We start from the raw sequence: 16,543 nt of genomic DNA, 5'->3' as shown, positions 1-16,543 counted from the left end.
TTTTATTCCTTTAGGCCCTCCTATCCACTGATGCTCAAAGCCTTGGGATCCTTTTTATTTGCCCTTGCCTTTTGGTTTTAAGGGTTATTGGCTTTTTTCTGCTTGCTTTTTCTTTTTCTTTCTATTTTTTTTCGCCTATTTTTTTTTCTGCAAGCTTTGTTCTTTGCTGCTTTTTCTTGCTTCAAGAATCATTTTTATGATTTTTTAGATTATCAAATAACATGTCGCCTTGTCATCATTCTTTCAAGAGCCAACATATTTAACATTCTTAAACAACAACTTCAAAAGACATATACACTGTTCAAGCATACATTCAGAGAACAAGAAGCATTGTCACCACATCAATATAATTAAGCTAATTTCAAGGATAAATTCGTAACTCATGTACTTCTTGTTCTTTTGAATTAAAACATTTTTCAATTAAGAGAGATGATGGATTCATAGGACATTCATAACTTTAAGACATAGTTACTAACTATTAATGATCATGTAATGAAGACACAAACATAGATAAGCACATAACATAGAAAACGAAAAACAGAAGAAATAAGAACAAGGAATGAATCCACCTTAGTGATGGTGGCGTTTCCTTCTTGAGGAACCAATGATGTCCTTGAGCTCTTCTATGTCTCTTCCTTGTCTTTGTTGCTCCTCCTTCATTGCTTTTTGATCTTCTCTTATTTCATGAAGGATGATGGAGTGCTCTTGATGTTCCACCCTTAATTGTCCCATGTTGGAACTTAATTCTCCTAGGGAGGTGTTGATTTGCTCCCAAAAATTCTGTGGAGGACAGTGCATCCCTTGAGGTATCTCAGGAGTTTCTTGATGATGAGCTTCTTCATGTGCCTGTTGAGATCCATGAATGTGCTCTCTTGTTTGCTCCATCCTTTTCTTAGTGATGGGCTTGTGAGATGAATCTTTCCATCTCCCATGGCTCAGAGGTGGAAGCAATTGCCTTCCCTTTTCTCTTTCTTGAGGTTTCTCTGGCCTTAGGTGCCATTAATGGTTATGGAAAAACAAAAAAGCTATGCTTTTACCACACCAAACTTAGAATGTTGCTCGCCCTCGAGCAAAAGAAGAAAGAATAGAAGAAGAAGAAGAAGATACGGAGGAGATGGAGGGATGTGTGTATTCGGCCATATGGGAGGGATTGGGTGGGAAAGAGATATTGAGATTTGAAGGTAGGTGGGTGTATGGGTGTGAGTGGTAAATGGAAAACAGAAGGGATGATCATGAATAGAGAGAGAGAGGGTGAGGTAGGTAGGGATCCTGTGGGGTCCACAGATCCTGAGGTGTTCAAGGATTTACACTCTTGCACCAAATTAGGCATGCAAAATGCCCTTGCACACAACTCTGGGCGTTCAGCGCCAGGTTGGTGCCCATTTTGGGCGTTCAACGCCCATTTGTTGCCCATTTCTGGCGTTGAACGCCAGAACCATGCTTGTTCAGGGCGTTCAGCGCCAGCTCCTCTCCAGGGTGCAATTCTGGCGTTCAGCGCCCAGATGATGCCCATTTTGGGCGTTCAGCGCCAGAACCATGCTCTGTTCTGGCGTTGAACGCCAGGCAGATGCTTCCTCCAGGGTGTGATTTTTCTTCTGCTGTTTTTGATTCCGTTTTCAGTTTTTATATTTATTTTGTGACTCCTCATGATCATGAACCTATAAAGACATATAACTAAGAAAAATATAGTTAGATAAATAGAAATTGGGTTGCCTCCCAACAAGTGCTTCTTTAATGTCAATAGCTTGATAGTGGGCTCTCATGGAGCCTCACAGATGTTCAGAGCATTGTTGAGACTCCCCCAACACCAAACTTAGAGTTTGGATATGGGAGTTCAACACCAAACTTAGAGTTTGGTTGTGGCCTCCAAACACCAAACTTAGAGTCTGACTGTGGGGGCTTTGGTTGACTCTGCTTTGAGAGAAGCTTTTTCTGCTTCCTCTCCATGGATGCAGAGAGAGATCCTTGAGTTGTAAACACAAGGTTGTCCTTATTTAATTGAAGGATCAATTCTCCTCTGTCCACATCAATCACAGCTCTTGCTGTGGCTAGGAAAGGTCTTCCTAGGATGATGGATTCATCCTCTTCCTTTCCAGTATCCAGGACTATGAAATCAGCAGGGATGTAAAGGCCTTCAACCTTTACTAATACGTCCTCTACTTGTCCATAAGCCTGTTTTCTTGAATTATCTGCCATCTCTAATAAGATTCTAGCAGCTTACACCCCATAGATTCCCAGTTTCTCTATTACAGAGAGGGGCATGAGGTTTATTCCTGAACCAAGGTCACACAGAGCCTTAAAGATCATGGTGCCTATGGTACAAGGTATTATGAACTTTCCAGGATCCTGTCTCTTCTGAGGTAATGTCAGTTGATCCAGATCACTTAGTTCATTGGTGAACAAGGGAGGTTCATCTTCCCAAGTTTCAATACCAAATAATTTGGCATTCAGCTTCATGATTGCACCAAGAAACTTGGCAGTTTGCTCTTCAGTAATATCCTCATTCTCTTCAGAAGAGGAATACTCATCAGAGCTCATAAAGGACATAAGGAGGTTCAATGGAATCTCTATGGTCTCTAGATGAGCCTCAGATTCCTTTGGTTCCTCAGAGGGAAACTCCTTATTGATCACTGGACGTCCCAGGAGGTCTTCCTCCTTGGGATTCACGTCCTCTCCTTCCCTTACAGGTTCGTCCATGGTGCTTATGTCAATGGCCTTGCACTCTCCTTTTGGATTCTCTTCTGTATTGCTTGGGAGAGTACTAGGAGGGATTTCAGTGATCCTTTTACTCAGCTGGCCCACTTGTGCTTCCAAATTTCTAATGGAAGACCTTGTTTCATTCATGAAACTCACAGTGGCCTTAGATAGATCAGAGACTAAATTTGCTAAGCTAGATAGATTCTGCTCAGAATTCTCTGTCTGTTGCTGAGTGGATGATGGAAAAGGCTTGCTATTGCTAAACCTGTTTCATCCACCATTATTAAAGCCTTGTTGAGGCTTTTGATCCTTCCATGAGAAATTTGGATGATTTCTCCATGATGAGTTATAGGTGTTTCCATAAGGTTCACCTAAGTAATTCACCTCTGCTATTGCAGGGTTCTCAGGATCATAAGCTTCTTCTTCAGAAGATGCCTCTTGAGTACTGTTGGATGCAGCTTGTATTCCATTCAGACTCTGGGAAATCATATTGACTTGCTGAGTCAATATTTTATTCTGAGCCAATATGGCATTCAGGGGCGTTTCATTACTCACAGGATTCCTCTCAGAAGTGTACATAAACTAGTTATTAGCAACCATGTCAATGAGTTCTTGAGCTTCTGCAGGCGTTTTCTTTAGGTGAATGGATCCACCTGTAGAAGTATCCAATGACATCTTTGATAGCTCAGATAAACCATCATAGAATATATCCAGGATGGTCCATTCTGAAAGCATATCAGAAGGACACTTTTTGGTCAGCTGCTTGTATCTTTTCCAAGCTTCATAGAGGGATTCACCTTCTTTCTGTCTGAAGGTTTGAACATCAGCTCTAAGCTTGCTCAGCTTTTGAGGAGGAAAGAACTTGGCTAAGAAAGCCGTGACCAGCTTATCCCAAGAGTTCAGGCTATCTCTGGGTTGAGAGTCCAACCATATTCTAGCTCTGTCTCTTACAGCAAAAGGGAAAAGCATGAGCCTGTAGACTTCAGGATCTACTCCATTAGTCTTAACAGTATCACATATCTGCAAGAATTCAGTTAAGAACTGAAAAGGATCTTCAGATGGAAGTCCATGAAACTTGCAGTTCTGCTGCATCAGAGAAACTAGCTGAGGTTTCAGCTCAAAGTTGTTTGCTCCAATGGCAGGAATGGAGATGCTTCTTCCATGTAAATTGGAATTAGGTGCAGTAAAGTCACCAAGCATCCTCCTTGCATTATTATTATTATTTTCGGCTGCCATCTCCTCTTCCTGTTCAAAAATTTCTGAAAGGTTATCTCTGGATTGTTGTAATTTAGCTTCTCTTTTGTTTCCTTTTCAGAGTCCTTTCAGGTTTTGGATCTGCTTCAACAAGAATATTCTTGTCCTTGCTCCTGCTCATATGACAAAGAAGAGGGCACAGAAATAATAATAATAATAATAATAATAATAATAATAATAATAATAATAATAATAATAATAATAATAATAATAATAATAATAGGGATCCTTTATACCACAGTATAGAGGTCCTTGTGTTAGTAGAAGAAAAGAAGAAGAAAATCTGAACTCAGAGAGAGAGAGGGTTCGGATTTTTGGTGATGTGAGGAAGAGATGTTAGTAGATAAATAAATAATAGAATAAGATGGGAGAGGGAGAATTTTCGAAAATCATATTTTAAAAAGAGTTAGTGATTTTCGAAAATGGTTTTTGAAAAATGTTAGTAATTTTGGATTTTTTTTTTTAAAATCAAAGATTAAAATAATTAGTTCATTAAAAAGAAATTTTGAAAAAGAGGGAAGATATTTTCGAAAATGAGAGAGAGAGAGAGTTAGTTAGGTGATTTTGAAAAAGATAAGAAACAAACAAAAAGTTAGTTAGTTAGTTAAAACAAATTTTGAAAAGATAAGAAGATAAGAAGTTAGAAAGGATATTTTAAATCAAATTTTTGAAAAAGGTAAGATAAGAAGATATTTTTGAAAAGATATGATTTGAAATTAGTTTTGAAAAATATTTTATTTTTAAAATCACAATTAATGACTTGATTCATAAGAAATCACAAGATATGATTCTATAACTTAAAGTTTGAATCTTTCTTAACAAGCAAGTAACAAACTTGAAATTTTTTGAATCAAAACATTAATTGGTGATGTTATTTTCGAAAATCATGTGATAAAGATAAGGAAAATATTTTTGAAAAAGATTTTTGAAATTTTCGAAAATAACTAAGAAAAATGAAAAAGATTTGATTTTTGAAAAAGATTTTGAAGAAGATAAGATTTTAAATTGAAAATTTGATTTGACTCATAAAAACAACTAGATTTTAAAAATTTTTGAAAAAGTCAAATCTAATTTTCAAAATTTATGAGAAGAAAAAGGGAAAGATATTTTTTTGATTTTTGAATTTTTATGATGAGAGAGAAAAACAAGAAAAATGATGCAATGCATGAAAGTTATGGATCAAAACAATGAATGCATGCAAGAATGCTATGAATGTCAAGATGAACACCAAGAACACTATGAAGATCATGATGAACATCAAGAACATATTTTTGAAAAATTTTTAATGCAAAGAAAACATGCAAGACACCAAACTTAGAATTCTTTAATGCTTAGACACTAAGAATTCCAGAATGCATATGAAAAACAAGAAAAGACACAAAACATGCAAATGTAAAGATCAAACAAGACTTCCCAAGAACAACTTGAAGATCATGAAGAACACTATGAATGCATGAGAATTTCGAAAAATGCAAGATGCACATGCAATTGACACCAAACTTATAACATGACTCAAGACTCAAACAAGAACACAAAAAATATTTTTGGTTTTTATGATTTTCTAAATTTTTTTGTATTTTTTTCGAAAATTATTTGAAAAAACAAAAATAAGGATTCCAAAATTTTTAATATGAATTCCAGGAATCTTATGCTCTTTAGTCTAAAGCTCCAATCAAAGGGTCAAGCATGGCTTAATAGCCAACCAAGCATTAGTATGCCATTACATGCATTGAAGTGATTAGTTGAAGACCAATCCCAAAGCAGTTTGGGTATGGCTTTACAGCCAGATAGGATTCAACATGTTTCATGAAACACTAGAATTCATTCTTAAAAATTCTGAAGAAAAATATATTTTTGAAAACATTTATTTTTAAAATTTTTTTCGAAAATTTATTTGAAGAAAAACGAAAACAAAGAAAAATTTTTGAAAATAAAATAAAAAGAAAATTACCTAATCTGAGCAACAAGATGAACCGTCAGTTGTCCAAACTCGAACAATCCCCGGCAACGGTGCCAAAAACTTGGTGCGCAGAAATTGTGATTACACTTTGATTATGTAAAATTCATCACTCTTTCTTTCCCTGGTAATGGCGCCAAACACATGATGCCAATACCATGGTTCACAACTTCGCACAACTAACCAGCAAGTGCACTGGGTCGTCCAAGTAATACCTTACGTGAGTAAGGGTCGAATCCCACGGAGATTGTTGGTATGAAGCAAGCTATGGTCACCTTGTAAATCTCAGTCAGGCGGATATAAAATAGTAATAGGGTTTTCAAATATAATTAATAATATAGGGATAGAAATACTTATGTAAATCATTGGTGAGAATTTCAGATAAGCGAATAGAGATGCTTTCGTTTCTCTGAACCCTTGCTTTCCTGCTGCCTTCATCCAATCAGTCTTACTCCTTTCCATGGCTGGCTTTATGTAATGCATCACCATTGTCAATGGCTACTTTCGGTCTTCTCTCGGGAAAATGATCCAAATGCCCTGTCACGGCACGGCTAATCGTCTGGAGGCATCACCCTTGTCAATGGTTACATCATATCCTCTCAGTGAAAATGGTCAACGCACCCTGTCACGGCACGGCTATTAATCTGTCGGTTCTCGATCATACTGGAATAGAATTTACTATCCTTTTGCGTCTGTCACTACGCCCAGCAATCACGAGTTTGAAGCTCGTCACAGTCATTCAATCATTGAATCCTACTCGGAATACCACAGACAAGGTTTAGACCTTCCGGATTCTCTTGAATGCCTCCATCATTCTAGCTTACACCACGAAGATTCCGATTAAGAGATCTAAGAGATACTCATTCAATTTAATGTAGAACGAAAGTGGTTGTCAGGCACGCGTCCATAGGGAATGATGATGATTGTCACGTTCATCACATTCAGGTTGAAGTGCGAATGAATATCTTAGAAGCGAAATAAGATGAATTGAATAGAAAACAGTAGTACTTTGCATTAATCTTTGAGGAACAGCAGAGCTCCACACCTTAATCTATGGAGTGTAGAAACTCTACCGTTGAAAATACATAAGTGATAATGGAGTTCATTGGTCTCGGCCCCAGAGGGGAACCGGAGTAACCAAGACTCTGAATACAATGATAAAAAGTTCTATTTATAATAAACTAGTCACTAGGGTTTACAAAAGTAAGTAATTGATGCATAAATCCACTTCCGGGGCCCACTTGGTGTGTGCTTGGGCTGAGCTTGAGTGTTACACGTGTAGAGGTCATTCCTGGAGTTGAACGCCAGTTTTGGTGCCAGTTTGGGCGTTGAACTCCACTTTGCAACTTGTTTCTGGCGCTAGACGCCAGAATTGGGCAGAGAGCTGGCGTTGAACGCCAGTTTGCATCGTCTAAACTCGCGCACAGTATGGACTATTATATATTGATGGAAAGCCCTGGATGTCTACTTTCCAACGCAATTGGAAGCACGTCATTTCGAGTTCTGTAGCTCCAGAAAATCCACTTTGAGTGCAGGGAGGTCAGAATCCAACAGCATCAGCAGTCCTTCTTCAACCTCTGAATCTGATTTTTGCTCAAGTCCCTCAATTTCAGCCAGAAAATACCTGAAATCACAGAAAAACACACAAACTTATAGTAAAGTCGAGAAATGTGAATTTAACATAAAAACTAATGAAAACATCCCTAAAAGTAACTAGATCCTACTAAAAACATACTAAAAACAATGTCAAAAAGCGTATAAATTATCCGCTCATCAGTAGGTTTGTGGGGAAGAGTGGATGGATGTGAGTGGTGAAGAGGTGATGGGGAAGAGAGATTGAGGTGATTGGTGAAGGGTTTTTGGGGAAGAGTGTTTATGGGATTGTGTGAAAGAGAGTGGTGAGGGATGAGAAGAAGTGAGTGGAGGTAGGTGGGGATCCTGTGGGGTCCACAGATCCTGAGGTGTTCAAGGATTTACACCCTTTAACCAAATTAGGCATGCAAAATGCTTTTGCACGCAACTCTGGGCGTTCAGCGCCAGGTTGGTGCCCATTTTGGGCGTTCAACGCCCATTTACTGGCCATTTCTGGCGTTGAACGCCAGAACCATGCTTGTTCTGGGAGTTCAGTGCCAGCTTTTCTCCACGGTGCCATTCTGGCGTTCAGCGCCCAGATGATGCCCATTTTGGGCGTTCAGCGCCCAGACACTGCCCATTTTGGGCGTTCAGCGCCAGAACCATGCTCTGTTCTGGCGTTGAACGCCAGACAGATGCTTCCTCCAGGGTGTGATTTTTCTTCTGTTGTTTTTTATTCCGTTTTCAATTTTTATATTTATTTTGTGACTCCACATGATCATGAACCTATAAAGACATATAACTAAGAAAAATATAGTTAGATAAATAAAAATTGGGCTGCCTCCCAACAAGCGCTTCTTTAATGTCAATAGCTTGACAGTGGGCTCTCATGGAGCCTCACAGATGTTCAGAGCATTATTGAGACTCCCCCAACACCAAACTTAGAGTTTGGATATGGGAGTTCAACACCAAACTTAGAGTTTGGTTGTGGCCTCCCAACACCAAACTTAGAGTCTGACTGTGGGGGCTTTGGTTGACTCTGCTTTGAGAGAAGCTTTTTCTGCTTCCTCTCCATGGATGCAGAGAGAGATCCTTGAGTAGTAAACACAAGGTTGTCCTTATTTAATTGAAGGATCAATTCTCCTCTGTCCACATCAATCACAGCTCTTGCTGTGGCTAGGAAAGGTCTTCCTAGGATGATGGATTCATCCTCTTTCTTTCCAGTATCCAGGACTATGAAATCAGCAGGGATGTAAAGGCCTTCAACCTTTACTAATACGTCCTCTACTTATCCATAAGCCTGTTTTCTTGAATTATCTGACATCTCTAATGAGATTCTAGCAGCTTGCACCCCATAGATTCCCAGTTTCTCTATTACAGAGAGGGGCATGAGGTTTATCCCTGAACCAAGGTCACACAGAGCCTTAAAGATCATGGTGCCTATGGTACAAGGTATTATGAACTTTCCAGGATCCTGTCTCTTCTGAGGCAATGTCAGTTGATCCAGATCACTTAGTTCATTGGTGAACAAGGGAGGTTCATCTTCCCAAGCCTCAATACCAAATAATTTGGCATTCAGCTTCATGATTGCACCAAGAAACTTGGCAGTTTGCTCTTCAGTAACATCCTCATTTTCTTCAGAAGAGGAATACTCATCAGAGCTCATGAATGGCATAAGGAGGTTCAATGGAATCTCTATGGTCTCTAGATGAGTCTCAGATTCCTTTGGTTCCTCAGAGGGAAACTCCTTATTGATCACTGGACGTCCCAGGAGGTCTTCCCCCTTGGGATTCATGTCCTCTCCTTCCCTTACAGGTTCGGCCATGGTGCTTATGTCAATGGCCTTGCACTCTCCTTTTGGATTCTCTTCTGTATTGCTTGGGAGAGTACTAGGAGGGATTTCAGTGATCCTTTTACTCAGCTGGCCCACTTGTGCTTCCAAATTTCTAATGGAAGACCTTGTTTCATTCATGAAACTTACAGTGGCCTTGGATAGATCAGAGACTAAGTTTGCTAAGCTAGATGGATTCTGCTCAGAATTCTCTGTCTGTTGCTGAGTGGATGATGGAAAAGGCTTGCTATTGCTAAACCTGTTTCTTCCACCATTATTAAAGCCTTGTTGAGGCCTTTGATCCTTCCATGAGAAATTTGGATGATTTCTCCATGATGAGTTATAGGTGTTTCCATAAGGTTCACCTAAGTAATTCACTTCTGCTATTGCAGGGTTTTCAGGATCATAAGCTTCTTCTGCATAAGAAGCCTCTTGAGTACTGTTGGATGCAGCTTGCATTCCATTCAGACTCTGAGAATCATATTGACTTGCTGAGTCAATATTTTGTTCTGAGCCAATATGGCATTCAGAGTATCAACTTCAAGAACTCCCTTCTTCATAGGCGTCCCATTACTCACAGGATTCCTCTCAGAAGTGTACATGAACTGGTTATTAGCAATTATGTCAATGAGTTCTTGAGCTTCTGCAGGCGTTTTCTTTAGGTGAATGGATCCACCTGCAAAAGTATCCAATGACATCTTTGATAACTCAGATAAACCATCATAGAATATATCCAGGATGGTCCATTCTGAAAGCATGTCAGAAGGACACTTTTTGGTCAACTGTTTGTATCTTTCCCAAGCTTCATAGAGGGATTCACCATCTTTTTGTTTGAAGGTTTGAACATCCACTCTAAGCTTGCTCAGCTTTTGAGGAGGAAAGAACTTGGCTAAGAAAGTCGTGACCAGCTTATCCCAAGAGTTCAGGCTGTCTCTGGGTTGAGAGTCCAACCAGATTCTAGCTCTGTCTCTTATAGCAAATGGGAAAAGCATGAGCCTGTAGACTTCAGAATCTACTCTATTAGTCTTAACAGTATCACAGATCTGCAAGAATTCAGTTAAGAACTGAAAAGGATCTTCAGATGGAAGTCCATGAAACTTGCAGTTCTGCTGCATCAGAGAAACTAGCTGAGGTTTCAGCTCAAAATTGTTTGCTCCAATGGTAGGAATGGAGATGCTTCTTCCATGTAAATTGGAATTAGGTGCAGTAAAGTCACCAAGCATTCTCCTTGCATTATTATTATTTTCGACTGCCATCTCCTCTTCCTATTCTAAAATTTCTGACAGGTGCTTGCTGGTTTGTTGTAATTCAGCTTCTCTCAGTTTTCTCTTCAGAGTCCTTTCAGGTTCAGGATCTGCTTCAACCAGAATATTCTTGTCCTTGCTCCTGCTCATATGACAAAGAAGAGGGCACAGAAAAATAATAATAATAATAATAATAATAATAATAATAGGGATCCTTTATACCACAGTATAGAGATCCCCTTAGGTGAGTGGAAGAAAAGAATGGATAATCCAAACACAAAGGTGATGATAGGAGCAGAGATGTGAGATGAAAAGAAGTGTTAGTAGATGAATAAATAAAATAGAAGGAGATGAGAGAGAAGGAGAATTTTCGAAAATTAATTTTTTTGAAAAAGAGTTAGTGATTTTCAAAAATAGTTTTTGAAAAAGGTTAGTAATTTTCGAAAATTAAAAATAAAAAAATAAAATAATTAGTAAAAAAAAGAAATTTTTGAAAAAAAGAGGGAGATATTTTCGAAAATTGGACAGAGAGAGTTAGTTAGGTGGTTTTGAAAAAGATAAGAAACAAACAAAAAGTTAGTTAGTTAGTTGAAACAAATTTGAAAATCAATTTTGAAAAGATAAGAAGATAAGAAGTTAGAAAAGATATTTTTAAAATCAAATTTTTGAAAAAGATATGATTTTGAAAAAGATAAGATAAAAAGATATTTTTGAAAAGATATGATTGAAATTAGTTTTGAAAAAGATTTGATTTTTAAAATCACAATTAATGACTTGATTCACAAGAAATCACAAAATATGATTCTAGAACTCAAAGTTTGAATCTTTCTTAACAAGTAAGTAACAAACTTGAAATTTTTGAATCAAAAAATTAATTGTTATTGTTATTTTCGAAAATTATGTGATAAAGATAAGAAAAAGATTTTTGAAAAATATTTTTAAAATTTTTGAAAATAACTAAGAAAAATGAAAAAGATTTGATTTTTGAAAAAGATTTTGAGAAACATAAGATTTTCAAATTGAAAATTTGATTTGACTCATAAGAAACAACTTGATTTTAAAAAATTTTGAAAAAGTCAATTCAAATTTTCGAATTTGATGAGGAGAAAAAGGGAAAGATATATTTTTTGATTTTTTGAATTTTTATGAAAAACATGAAAATGATGCAATGCATGAAAATTTTGGATCAAAACAATGAATGCATGCAAGAATGCTATGAATGTCAAGATGAACACCAAGAACACTTTGAAGGTCATGACGAACATCAAGAACACATTTTTGAAAAATTTTTATATGCAAAGAAAATATGTAAGACACCAAACTTAGAAATCTTTCATGTGTAGACTCTAACAAACGAAAAATGCATATGAAAAACACCATACAACACAAAACAAGAAAACATCAAGATCAAACAAGAAGACTTACCAAGAACAACTTGAAGATCATGAAGAACACTATGAATGCATGAATTTTCGAAAAAATGCAAGATGCATATGCAATTGACACCACACTTATAACTTGACACATGACTCAAACAAGAAACAGAAAAATATTTTTGATTTTTATGATTTTCTAATTTTTTTGTATTTTCTTTTAATTTTCGAAAATTAATGTGAAAAAGAGAAATAAGGATTCCAAAATTTTTAATATGAATTCCAGGAATCTTGCCATGTTAGTCTAAAGCTTCAGTCCAGGAATTAGACATGGCTCACTAGCCAGCCAAGCTTTCAATGAAAGCTCCAGTCCAAAACACTAGACATGGCCAATGGCCAACCAAGCTTCAGCAGATATGGATACTTTTCATGTATAGAGCAACTAAGTGTGTGAGAATCTCTTCTTTTGTGATGGTAAGCTGAAACCCCAGTCCAAAAGATTAGACATGGCTTACAGCCAGCCAGGATTCAACAAATCATCATGAAACACTAGAATTCATTCTTAAAAATTCCGAAGAAAAATATATTTTTGAAAAGATTTTTATATTTTTTTTCGAAAACAGATGAGAAATTTTTGAAAGATTTTTGAAAAATTTTTGAAAACAAAATAAAAAGAAAATTACCTAACCTGAGCAACAAGATGAACTGTCAGTTGTCCAAACTCGAACAATCCCCGGCAACGACGCCAAAAACTTGGTGCGCAGAAATTGTGATTACACTTTGATTCTGTAAAATTCATCGCTCTTTCTTTCCCTGGTAATGGCGCCAAACACATGATGCCAATACCATGGTTCACAACTTCGCACAACTAACCAGCAAGTGCACTGGGTCGTCCAAGTAATACCTTACGTGAGTAAGGGTCGAATCCCACGGAGATTGTTAGTATGAAGCAAGCTATGGTCACCTTGTAAATCTCAGTCAGGCAGATATAAAATAGTAATGGGGTTTTCGAAAATAATTAATAAAATAGGGATAGAAATACTTATGTAAATCATTGGTGAGAATTTCAGATAAGCGAATAGAGATGCTTTCGTTCCTCTGAACCTTTGCTTTCCTGCTGCCTTCATCCAATCAGTCTTACTCCTTTCTATGGCTGGCTTTATGTGATACATCACCATTGTCAATGGCTACTTTCGGTCTTCTCTCGGGAAAATGATCCAAATGCCCTGTCACGGCACGGCTAATCGTCTGGAGGCATCACCCTTGTCAATGGTTTCATCTTATCCTCTCAGTGAAAATGGTCAACGCACCCTGTCACGGCACGGCTATTCATCTGTCAGTTCTCTATCCTGCTGGAATAGGATTTACTATCCTTCTGCGTCTGTCACTACGCCCAGCAATCGCGAGTTTGAAGCTCGTCACAGTCATTCAATCATTGAATCCTACTCGGAATACCACAGACAAGGTTTAGACTTTCCGGATTCTCTTGAATGCCGCCATCATTCTAGCTTACACCACGAAGATTCCGATTAAGAGATCTAAGAGATATTCATTCAATTCTAATGTGGCACGCGTCCATAGGGAATGATGATGATTGTCACGTTCATCACATTCAGGTTGAAGTGCAAATGAATATCTTAGAAGCGAAATAAGATGAATTGAATAGAAAACAGTAGTACTTTGCATTAATCTTTGAGGAACAACAGAGCTCCACACCTTAATCTATGGAGTGTAGAAACTCTACCATTGAAAATACATAAGTGATAATGGAGTTCATTGGTCTCGGCCCCAGAGGGGAACCGGAGTAACCAAGACTCTGAATACAATGATAAAAAGTTCTATTTATAATAAACTAGCTACTAGGGTTTACAGAGGTAAGTAATTGATGCGTAAATCCACTTCCGGGGCCCACTTGGTGTGTGCTTGGGCTGAGATTGAGTGTTACACGTGTAGAGGTCATTCCTGGAGTTGAACGCCAGTTTTGGTGCCAGTTTGGGCGTTGAACTCCACTTTGCAGCTTGTTTCTGGCGCTGGACGCCAGAATTGGGTAGAGAGCTGGCGTTAAACGCCAGTTTGCGTCATCTAAAATTGGGCAAAGTATGGACTATTATACATTTCTGGAAAGCCCTGTATGTCTACTTTCCAACGCAATTGGAAGCGCGCCATTTCGAGTTCTTTAGCTCCAGAAAATCCACTTTGAGTGCAGGGAGGTCAGAATCCAACAGCATCAGCAGTCCTTCTTCAACCTCTGAATCTGATTTTTGCTCAAGTCCCTCAATTTCAGCCAGAAAATACCTGAAATCACAGAAAAACACACAAACTCATAGTAAAGTCCAGAAATGTGAATTTAACATAAAAACTAATGAAAACATCCCTAAAAGTAACTAGATTCTACTAAAAACAATGTCAAAAAGCGTATAAATTATCCGCTCATCACCCTTCCACTCTCCATGCATATTACTAACTTCATCATTCCCTTGACCTCGAACATTTTCAATATTGTGGTTGTGACGAGATAATACAAAACAAATCTCTTGTTTAAGAGTAACATAAGTAGTATTTTTGACATGAACAACTTCTATTAGCATTTTTTTAACAAATCTATGCTTATCAACAAATCTTACGACAAGCGTCATTTGTTTTTTTTTAGATTCATCTTTAATTTTATCAACAATCAAACAAAAATTTTCAACACCAATATCATTTTGGATTTCATTTTGTACCATTCTAGCAAAAACATGTAGAATTTCCTTTTAAATAGAAGGTGATATGTATATTATATTTTAAAGAGCATTCTCCAAGACAACTGTATTCACTTCTTTATTAGAAGAAGCTAAAACGGGTCGCGCTCTCTTCGAATGAAACCTATCTCAGCGAATGAGATAGATGCAGGGGTAGGGGAAACTCAACTAGAAGACTAGTAAACTTACATCTCAAGTGAGATATATCAAAGAATGAACTTAGCCTTAAACCACAAATGGGGTCCTTTTGGCAGCTAATTCTAGTTCTATATCTATCCCATTACTAAATGTCCGGCTTTGTGCCCATTTCTTCAAAAAAGACGAATCGCAACATGTCGCATTAGATAGATATCCGTAGATTGAATGGGTCATGCATTACTCGGGGAAAAACTATGCTTACTACTTAGTATAAAGAAAAGGTGCCCTGCATGAGATAAAAGACAAATGAATCTCTGACCCTTCATTTTGTGTGTCAAACACATACAACTGTGTAAATTTAGCTGGATTGCCTTCTGTAGGTAGAAGACTACCCATCAGATGACAATTCTCACCACATAGAATAAATGTTGGTGGGCCTCTTGTTTTATTTATTGTTCTGTCAATCTTTGCACCCATTGATGTGAATTGGAACATATTATTATATGTTCTAATATTCTCAAGAAAGTGCTTGCTTTTGTTTGTTACTCCATACAACAACTCATATAGTTCCTTAGGAGCACCTTGTAAGTGGGGTATTTCGACATGACCGCCTCTGCAACAAAATTTTGGGTCGGTGGAGTTGTAGTGCTTCCTTGTTCTTTCCTCATACCAAAACAGTGCATGACAATGTTCACACGCATACATTGCATCACCCATGTGCAGGTACGAATTAGCTGAAAGGTTGTACCAAGTAAGCTTGTGTGTGTTTAGTATAAAGCACACTTCACTATTGGTATAAGCAAATAAGCAAAAAATCACCTGTTTCATCCTTATGTTTTAGCGGTGTTAACGGCACATTTTGACTGCATGCTGATCCTGAGTATAAACATAACAACCTCATAAGTCAATGATTGCAGTGGCTAAAATGTCTACAAATAGTTTATCCGTATCCTCTTTCAACATCGTATTATAATAAAATCTCACCCGTATGGAGAGAGCTTAAACTTGGTTGTGTTACCCCACGTGCCATAGTTCCAGTGTCATTTATCATGTTATGTGAACTGACTTCTCCTGTTTTATTGGGTAAGTTTGATGTATTTGTATCAAAAGATGTCGCTGTCTTGTTAGAAGTAATGTCCCCATTATTTCTCAGTAGCTTCATTTGTGAATGAGATTTATCGTAAATCAAATTTAAAATAGTCAGATGATGAAAGCACGCATCTGAACTCATCATTACAAAGACAACTGATATGTGACCTTTAGAGCTAATTATCAATTAATACCTTTTTCATTGCTGTTATGCATGATTTTTTTCTTGTCTTGAATTTTCAGTATCCTTGATCTTTGTGCTTCCCTGCTTTGTTCTGTAAATGTTTGAGAGTTCAATATGAAATTACTTTAATTCTATATACACAACAACCAAACAATAAATAATTGCAATAAGGTGTTTTCTACCCAATTCCCTCATAAATAGGGAGTTGATTTCCTTCTCTAATTTATTCAATTATTATTGGAGAAATAAATTTTATTTATTATGATTAATATTAATCATTACTGCTCTAAGATTAAGTTAATTAAACTAAATTTCTAAACCGTGATAAAATAAATTTTTCAAATAACTAATTCTCTCTTAATTAACAGATACTTTATTCTCTGTGACATGTTAATTTTTTATTGATTAATATTTTTTTGTTATTAATTACACTGTTAATTTAAATTGCTTAAATTTGACCCAA

The 16,543-nt window shown here is 37.2% G+C and overlaps 2 non-coding genes across 2 annotated transcripts; both read left to right on the top strand.

Annotated features, from left to right (window-relative positions):
• Positions 1–3,426: 3,426 nt before the first annotated feature.
• Positions 3,427–3,534, top strand: LOC112731145 (small nucleolar RNA R71). Its single transcript, XR_003166936.1, has one exon. It is a non-coding gene; the product is annotated as a small nucleolar RNA R71 (small nucleolar RNA).
• A 6,529-nt stretch (positions 3,535–10,063) lies between these two features.
• LOC112730780 (small nucleolar RNA R71) lies at positions 10,064–10,171 on the top strand. The gene has a single exon (XR_003166590.1). It is a non-coding gene; the product is annotated as a small nucleolar RNA R71 (small nucleolar RNA).
• The last annotated feature ends 6,372 nt before the right edge of the window (positions 10,172–16,543 follow it).

This window comes from Arachis hypogaea, chromosome 12 (genome assembly GCF_003086295.3).
Source record: "Arachis hypogaea cultivar Tifrunner chromosome 12, arahy.Tifrunner.gnm2.J5K5, whole genome shotgun sequence".
Classification (NCBI taxonomy): Eukaryota; Viridiplantae; Streptophyta; class Magnoliopsida; order Fabales; family Fabaceae; genus Arachis; species Arachis hypogaea.
This window is presented reverse-complemented; position numbering and strand designations above follow the sequence as displayed.